At 43.3% G+C, this 8,799-nt stretch overlaps 1 long non-coding RNA gene across 1 annotated transcript; it reads left to right on the top strand.

Annotated features, from left to right (window-relative positions):
- The first annotated feature begins 1,345 nt into the window (after positions 1-1,345).
- LOC131492472 (uncharacterized) lies at positions 1,346-8,331 on the top strand. Its single transcript, XR_009252057.1, has 3 exons — positions 1,346-1,741; positions 4,526-5,323; positions 7,598-8,331. It is a non-coding gene; the product is annotated as an uncharacterized LOC131492472 (long non-coding RNA).
- Positions 8,332-8,799: the final 468 nt, after the last annotated feature.

Consider the following 8,799-nt stretch of genomic DNA (forward strand, 5'->3'; position numbering starts at 1 on the left):
GTCTGCATGGTGGCACCTGCGTGGCACAGACAGTTAAATGTCGACTTCAGCTCAGGTCGTGATCTCGCGGTTCGTGAGTTCGAGCCCTGCATCAGGCTCTTTGCTGTCAGCACACAGCCTGCTTCAGATCCTCTGTCCCCTTCCCTCCCTGCCCCCCTCCCAACTCTTTCTTTCTCTCTCTCAGAAAGAAAGAAAGAAAGAAAGAAAGAAAGAAAGAAAGAAAGAAAAAGAAAGATATTGAGCCCTACTTCTTTGTCAACCACTTACTCAGACCACCTCATCTCATCTTTCCAGCGAGCTTCTGAAGCAGAAGTTGCATGTAACTGCTCCATAAAGAAGGCAAGATCCCAGAGAGGCTGGCTAATTGGCCAAGATGCACAGCGAACGGTAGGGCCTGGATCCAAACTTGCGTCTCAGGCTCTGTCTTTCTGCTCCTGCTTCCACATTTTTTTTCCAGTTTGATAAATGCACCTGTCCTGACATTTTATCTGTAACAAATAAATAAATAAAGACCGAACGGAACGCGGTGCTCTGCTCCACAGAATCACCCTATTACAGGATTTCGAAGTGCTTTCAAAGTATTCAGAGAGGGCATGTCTTCCTTCAACCAGGCATCGAACGTAAGTAGATGCTGTCTGCGCTAAGGGTCCTTTGGGGGTCTTCAACTCCACTAGGAAAATGGTGTGAACCATGGATTCTCCAGAGAGACGCGCGTGTACACGAACCTGCAACCTGGACACGAACTTGTCCAGAGGTTCCGGCTCCCAGGCGCCCGGAAGCCTGCGATGAAGCAGTTTTAAGGACTGGAAGTGTCCTCACTGCCCCAACTTCTCTTCTTTGGAGCTTTCCTAGAGACCAGCTTCCAAGGACACAAACTTCTACTCATCAGTCAGATGTTTATTGAGTCCGCCGGGGACTGGACTGGGCACAGGGGACACAAGGGTAGAGGGATGTGACTGTCACTGTTGGGGCACTTACAAGCTAACGAGGAGAGAAGCAGGTAAGCAGACTGTGGAAGCGTGTCAGCGCAGTGGAGGAAACGCGGTAGCTGAGATGGACTGGGGAGAGCGAAACGAGAGCCGGTCCTGCAGAGAAATCCAGATTGTTGAAACGGTGAACACAGTGGGCATTTATCATTATTTTTGTGTGCCCAGCGCTTGAACCCCATCGTGTTCGTGGAGAAGACCACTGCCTAGAACAGGCAGACCCAGAACGATGCACAGCCTTCTTCGTCCCATTGAAGCCTCAAGTGCCAGATTCTGGTTTGCCAGCTTCCCTTGCACTTAGGGGCACAACCCGTGGCTTAATCTGCACCAATCCCAGGACGGGGAGCCCTCAGGCTTGAATGAGGAGCTGGTGCAGCATAAAGGTAGGTTCTAGCTAGTGGCCGGGATTTGGCAGCAACAGCAATGGCTGTACCCAGTCTCCAGAGATGGTCGTCGCAGTGGCTCAAGCGCCGCAGTGGACCCCCAGCAGAGGTGGGGGAAGCGCTGCGTTACAACATAATGTGCTCTGTGACTGCCATGGTGGCATCCACCAGACTGGCTCCGTAGCCCCCCTTGGGGCTTGTGCTTGGCTGCCTGTCCCCAGCCACAGTTTCCGGGGCTCCCAGAGACATTGTGATTCGCCCTACATCAGCTGAAGCTTAAGTGATCAAGTGTTAGTTTCTGTGCCTTGCCCTCGAAGACCCACCTGATGCAATGCCTTTCTGTGACCAGCACAGAGAGGACTGGTAAAGCAGGTGCATGCCTTTGGACTCCCATGGGGATACCTAGTTAGTCCATAGGAATTCTGAGAGCCAACACCCAAAGTATGTCAATAGGAATAGAACTAGAACTTACTTATCACATTACCTGTTCTTTTTTTTTTTTTTTTTTTTTTGGAAGTTATTTTGCTCACCACTCACTTTCCTGAACATTGGTCTCTAGGCTTTTATATTTGTAAATTTTCTGCTTGTGACCTCTCCGCTGTCATTTTAGACTCGACTAGAGAACACAGATGACACCTGTGTAGTGAGTGCCTAATGAGATTCACACAGCAGGGGCAGTGGGGCTACTATATGGAAATATAAGATATAGTCCCTGCTCTGAGGGCCCTTAAGATTTGGTTAAGATAAGACATGTACACGTGTCAGGATAAAAACCCAATTCCGTGAATGCTGTTCCGTAAGCGACACACACAAAAAAACAAGTAATTACATCACATAATCATGACGTGGTTTGAAGTGTTGGGGTTCAGAACCAACAGCCAAGAAAGAACTCTTCAGATGTTTTCAGTGCAAAAAGATGGTTTTATTAAAGCACGGGGACAGGACTCATGGTCCGAAAGAGCTGCATTATAAGTATGAGGAGTGACTGATTATGGAAGATTCTCTGTCCTATGGAGCAACGGGTGACGTCAGGGTCCCAGGAAATTGAATCTATAGGTTTCTGGACGTTTGCCTATTGATATAATCACTTTTTTGTCTTTGTATATCATTAAGACAGCTGTAAATTGATAGAGACTCAGGTCCTGCATGACTGTGACACAATAAATCAAGTAATTATATTGTATAACCAGAGGAACGGAATCTGTAGACTCTAAGCATTCTAAAATAGCCTCATATTGAAGTCAGCTCAAGACTTAGCAGCTAAGTTGGACACACTTTGACAGTTTGCTTTGACAATTTACAGGTCATTGTCAACAATAATCACATAGCAAGATTTTTGCCTGGCCCCTTACCCATCGCCTCAGCTCAAGAAAATTGTCACTGATGACATCCACAAAGGCACAAGGCAGGCAGGCCAGAGGGAGAATCCTTTTGGGTTCCGTTTTGACGTTAAGTTCCCCAGAGATCTTGCTTTAGGACGAGCTTTCGTGTACCCATCATCTGACTGTTACAGAGACTTGTTAGCCTCAAAATCTCTCCTTCATTGGCTCCCAGAAAAACCTAAGAACAGGAAAAGGATGAGAACTGCAGGCTGAATTAGAAGCACATTAATCAAGTTCTGAAAGAGAAGCTCGTGCAAGTTTGTCCCTGGATGGTGTCATTAACACACTATTTTTTTTTTTTGTTCTTAGCACCAAATTTAAAATAAAAGTTTACGAAAAACCCAAGTGGAAATAGATTATATGAGCCTTGCATTTAGAGGTGCCATCTGTTCAAGTTTTCACCCTCTAAGAGTGTTAATATCTTCTGCGCAAAGACACCGTTTGTCAGCATTTTCTGTCGTTCAGAGTTACCAAACAGTTCATTTTTTATTCTTTGGCCTAAGTCAGCTGAAATTCCCTGAGTGCAGACGTCTTGAGTTTTGTGTGTGTTTTCAGTCACCTCCTTGTTTCGGGTGAATTTCCTTTCAAAAGCCTATTAGGAGAAGGGACAGAATTTGGAACTGACCTATGTGTAGTTATCCAAGAAATTTTGAGGGAAGGGGGAAGGTGCAGAGGATTAGACTCTCCTGGAGAATGGTTGGTATCTATCTTTATGAATAAGCTCAGCAAGACTTAAATGAGTTTTAAAGGCCCTCATAAAAGAGCTGGGGAAAGTCACTGGGGGAGGAAAAATACAATATTTCTATTGCAACTGCCAGTGATCTTTATAAACCCTAATTAAGCCCTGCTGGGGTATAAAATATCCCAACTTTTATAAATGACTCTGTCAACTGGACAATATGCAATACTCAAATTCCCACAAGATTCACATTCATTTTCAATAGCATTTTAGTGAAGGGAAGAATATAAATATTCAGTTGGAATAGTATTTCACTCGAAGAAGAAAATAATCTATGATTTATTTCCGTACCAAGGCGCACAGCTCTGGTTTCTTAGAGTTTGGCTCCTCGTCTTGGATCGGCAAAGGAAAACCACACAGTGTTGATGTTGATGGTGACACTGTCATTACTGCTTTTAAGCCAGCTGCTGTTCCCTGGCTTTTTCCCACCATCAGGGTAGGGTTTGAAATTCACAAAATTATTTTTTTCCTTCAGCCACTGCATTAGTTATTCAAAATTTTTGAAATATGTTTTAGCAGCGGCCCCTGGGTGGCTCAGGAGGCTAAGCATCTGACTCTCGGTTTTAGCTCAGGTCATGATCTCCCGTTTCATGGGTGTGAGTCCGGTACTGGGCTCTCTCTATGCACAGAGCCTGCTTGGGATTCTCTCTCCCTTTCTGTCTGTCCCTTCCCTGCTTGCCCGTGCCCTCTCTCTCTCAAAATAAATAAATAAACACTTTAAAAATACTTCTTTAAGGGGTGCCTGGGTGGCTCAGTCGGTTGAACGTCCGACTTCAACTCAGGTCATGGTCTCGCGGTTTGTGGGTTCGAGCCCTGCATCGGGCTCTGTGCTGATGGCTCAGAGCCTGGAGCCTGCTTCAGATTCTGTGTCTCCCTCTCTCTCTGCCCCTCCCCCACTCATGTTCTGTCTCTCTCTGTCTCAAAAATAAATAAACATTAAAAAAAAATTAATACTTCTTTAAAAGAATAAAAGATGTTTTTCCAAGTATCATTGATCAAGATTAAAACATAGTAACACTGTGCCTACTTTCAAAGATAAAAAGAAAATGAAGCAACCTACAGTAAAAGACAAACAAGAAAGAAAGAAGGAAAGGAAAAGAAAGGAAAGGACAGGACAGGAAAGGAAGGAAAAGAGAAAAGAGAAGAGAAAAGGAAAGAGAAGGAAAAGGAAAAGAAAAGAACCAAAAAGCACATGGATACCTGGTGGATTCATGCAGGGCTAAATGTTTATCCATTAAAACAAAATGGGTAAAATCAACATGATTTTTGAAACGATCTCCCTTTTAAAAATGGCATGCACGTTTGAGAAGACCTGACTGCAATCTCGTCCGTGAACATGACCAGGGAAAATTTATGAAGGTAACATGCCTGAGCCGCTTTCCCAAAAAAAGAGGAAATCTGTGCAGTGAAAGGAGGCTAAATGCTAGAGAAGCAGTGAGCAGTGCATTGGGCGCTGCAGTGTCTTTGGCTGTGCTTAACTTCCAAACAAAAAGAGGTGGAGAAGGAATGAAAGCAGACGTAATTTGCGGACTGCCGGGTACTCCGGGGGCTTCACACAGTAACCTGAAGATTTAGGCCCAGGAAGGGCAACACTGGTTAAGCCATGCCAGCGGGGTGGCACTTTGTTGAAGCTATTTTACTTCCTTGGCTGGGAATTCATACCTGCCCATGGATTATCTTTTTGATTATGACTTGGCTTCCCATGGGAATTCTTATCACCACCTCCACACCCATTCATCGTCATGGCTCCCATTTGGTTATTGCTTCTGCCATGTTCTGTCCTCCCTTTCCTGGGATGAATACCTGTGCAACATGTCCCCACAGTCCTTAGAGGTAGGTACGATGACTATCTCCATCTTACAGAGGAGAAAGCAGGCACAGAAAAGTGAAGTAATTGCCCAAAGTCACACATTGAATAAGCAGCAGAGCTGGGTCTTGAGCCCAGACTCAAGTCCAAATACTATGCTCTCACCCACTCTTCGGTACTGATCATCTTGGCTGTTTGTAGGAATATTTCACACACTGGGCAACTGTTATCATTATTAGCATTCAGTGTTGGCCTCTTGTGAAGTTGGTTAACTTGGGACAGTGTCCAAGAGACTAATGAACTGTAGTTTATTGCTCTAGAAAATATCTTTTTGGTTGCTTGCAAGTACATTTCATGAAATAGGCATTCAATAATGTTAGTTATTAAAAATTTTTTAATGTTTATTTATTTTTGAGAGACACAGACAGACAGACAGACAGAGCATGAGTGGGGAGAGGCAGAGAGAGAGGGAGATACAGAATCCAAAGCAGGCTCCATGCTCTGAGCTGTCAGCACAGAGCCTGATGCCGGGCTCGAACCCAAGAACCGTGAGATCATGACCTGAGCCAAAATCAGACACTTAACCAACTGAGCTACCCAGACGCCCCAAATGTTAACTATTGTTAGCTAACATGATCATTAGTATTCTTAGCATTATTGGTTTCTGATGAGTTTAGTTAGCGTGAAATAGTCTAGAAGAGAATAATCATTTCTGGTTTATTGTTCTAGAGAGTACGCAGTTTCTAGGACAACAAGGCTGAGAACCAGACTTGGTCTGAGTTTCTGTTACAGAGTCATCCTCAGAAATCTGCCTAAGCATGTCCGTGACTCTTCTTTACCTCAGGTTTTTGCAAAACAATTCATAATCACGATGGCTAAAATAAAGTTGGATAAGATTAGAAATTATATGTAAAGTAAAATAATTATATAATTATACTGAATAATAACAGTAATGAAATACAGATTTTAGTTGGAGAATAAATCTAGTTCTGAGCTTCCTGATAGCCACGGTGAAAAGGAAAATCCAGCAAGATACATACCTTTAATTGGTAAAAGAGTTTATCACTTCTTGAGGAGGGATAAACTTTCTGGCACTGAGTCTTAGAGTTTATTATGTACATCCTCATCAAATAACACTTAATAGGGGAATGAATCTCATCAAAAAGTAATTTTTTGGTTTTTGGGTTTTTAAAAATTTTTTTTCCTAATCTTTATTTATTTTTGAGAGAAAGACGGAGTGTGCGCAGGGGAGGAGCAGAGAGAGAGGGAGACACAGATTCTGAACCAGCCTCCAGGCTCCGAGCTGCCAGCACAGAGCCCGACGTGGGGCTCGAACTCACGGACCGCGAGATCATGACCTGTGCCGAAGTCGGACGCTCAACCGACTGAGCCACCCAGGCGCCCCTCATCAAAAACTAGTTTTATGAAAAATCCAGACATGTTGTTCATATTGATGCTTCTAATTCCAACTGATGATAGAAAAGTAGACACAGCGTTGAGTTTCAGGACGGTTCAGTGGAGGTTGTGTCTACACTGGAGTCTGGTAAAATGATTTGCCATCACCTTAGAGCATAAGAGACTGAGAAGAACATGACTGAGGTATCTCCATCAAGCATCTCGAGTTTCAGTCATGCCTTTGATGGGCAATACAGAGTATCCCTTCAACAATGAGCTGGCTGGTTAAGAGTTGGTTGGGGAGAGTTCTAGTCTTGTGAATGCCAAGTGGGGATTGGCTCACAAGATTGATTTTGTTATGCTTATTAAGAAGCTCAACATGCTTTTTTTTTTTCTCAACAGAGGACAATTTTAATTATATTTGTAGTGAATATCTGAGAGAGTATTTCAATACCTCATATAACTATGAACACATTAGAATGAATTTCTCTACAGTTTTTCTATATAACTTTAAATAATTTCTCCTACTTATCAAAGCATGTGTATATATATTTAATAATAAATCTGCTTATATTTATATCTATAGCTCTATATATCCATCTTCATATATAGGTATATACGTATGTGTGTGTGTGTGTGTGTGTGTGTGTATAACTGTGTGTATGTATTTTGATTCCATATAAGATTCTTTGAATTTCCTTGCTGAAGTTTGAAAACTACTGACTCATTATTAATTATTATGATTTCTGCCCAAAGTTTTATCCTCTAAGTTTGAGGCATTTAATTTAATCATATTTTAATTGTTGTCAAAACAATTTGTTATTATGCTAAATTTAAAGTATTTATTTATTTATTATGCTAAAATAGACATTCTCATCCACAATTCTCTATGTTCCTCTTGACAGGCCTCCAGATAAATGCAGAGAAGTGGAATGGCTGATTCAAAGGATGGAAAGTTTTAGAACTTTTGGTACAGATTTTCCGGAAGAACTAAGTACCAATAGCTCCCTCCAGCAGTGGGCTTGCCTGACTTTGCGACTTATGCCTAGTAACAGTCAGGCTGATTTCCATTTTCTGGGCACTGGTGCTCTGCCCACAGTTTATAGTCGTGTCTCCTATAGTCCCACCAACAACCTTGCAAGGTTGGCCTTCTTTCCCCACGCAAACAAGAGTGAAGCTCAAAGAGACCCAGTTGGGCAGAGTTACAAAGCAAGGAACGAGGCGTGCTGGAATTGGAAGTCACTTCAGGTCTATCCGGCCTGTCTGCGTCCCACACTCAAACTATAGGTGGCTCCTTACTCAGGAGAGGGAATAACCTGTTCTTTCATTCTGTTCCCATCCTACCTCGGTGGGTTCTATTTCCAGAGTGTACTTGAGCCTCACAGGGCTTCCCTGTCCTGCTCCATTCTGTTTAGAATGAGCTTCTGAATCTACCTATTATGAGGTCCTCCTGGCTTTGATTGACAGGCGATATCTTTTAAAGTGAAAAGTATTATGTTTGGGTCTTCCTTTAGATGGTGAATATAAGATCAGGGCTCCTCAGTCCTGTCTGGGCCGTGAGCCAGCACAGATCTTGAGTTATCTTTGTGTCCCGCTTCGAGGCCCCGGCCACAGAAAGGGCAGGACAGGATGGGGGAAGTGGCAGCAATTATATTAATTAAAATAAAATACTAACTTTCTTTTGGTCTCTTATTCAGCAATAATTCACTTAGCGGAATTAGTTCTTTTTTACTTAGAGCAATGGGCCTGACTCATGGGTGTCTCTGCAAGCCAGATTTCATGGTCTGTGTCAGAAATCTCTCTCTAAATTCTTATAAGTTGTGTTTCCTTCTATACAATGCATTTTTGAATGCCCACGGGGCTTATCCATCAAACTCCCTCGGCTGGCTGACGTTTCTTTCTCTTCCCACCCCCAAGTTTGGAGAACACAGATCACTTTAAATGCTGGATTAAATCCAACCCGTAAGATCCAAAGCACAGAACTCAGACTAACACGACCTATCTTGGCAGAGGCGCATCATGGCTGCCAGTCCCACCGTCTTCCTGGCTGGCTCCAGAGTCACCCCAGGGCCCCCTTCTCCTGCCTGACTCTGATCTTTACCATTTT

This window comes from Neofelis nebulosa, chromosome 13 (assembly GCF_028018385.1).
Source record: "Neofelis nebulosa isolate mNeoNeb1 chromosome 13, mNeoNeb1.pri, whole genome shotgun sequence".
Lineage (NCBI taxonomy): Eukaryota > Metazoa > Chordata > Mammalia > Carnivora > Felidae > Neofelis > Neofelis nebulosa.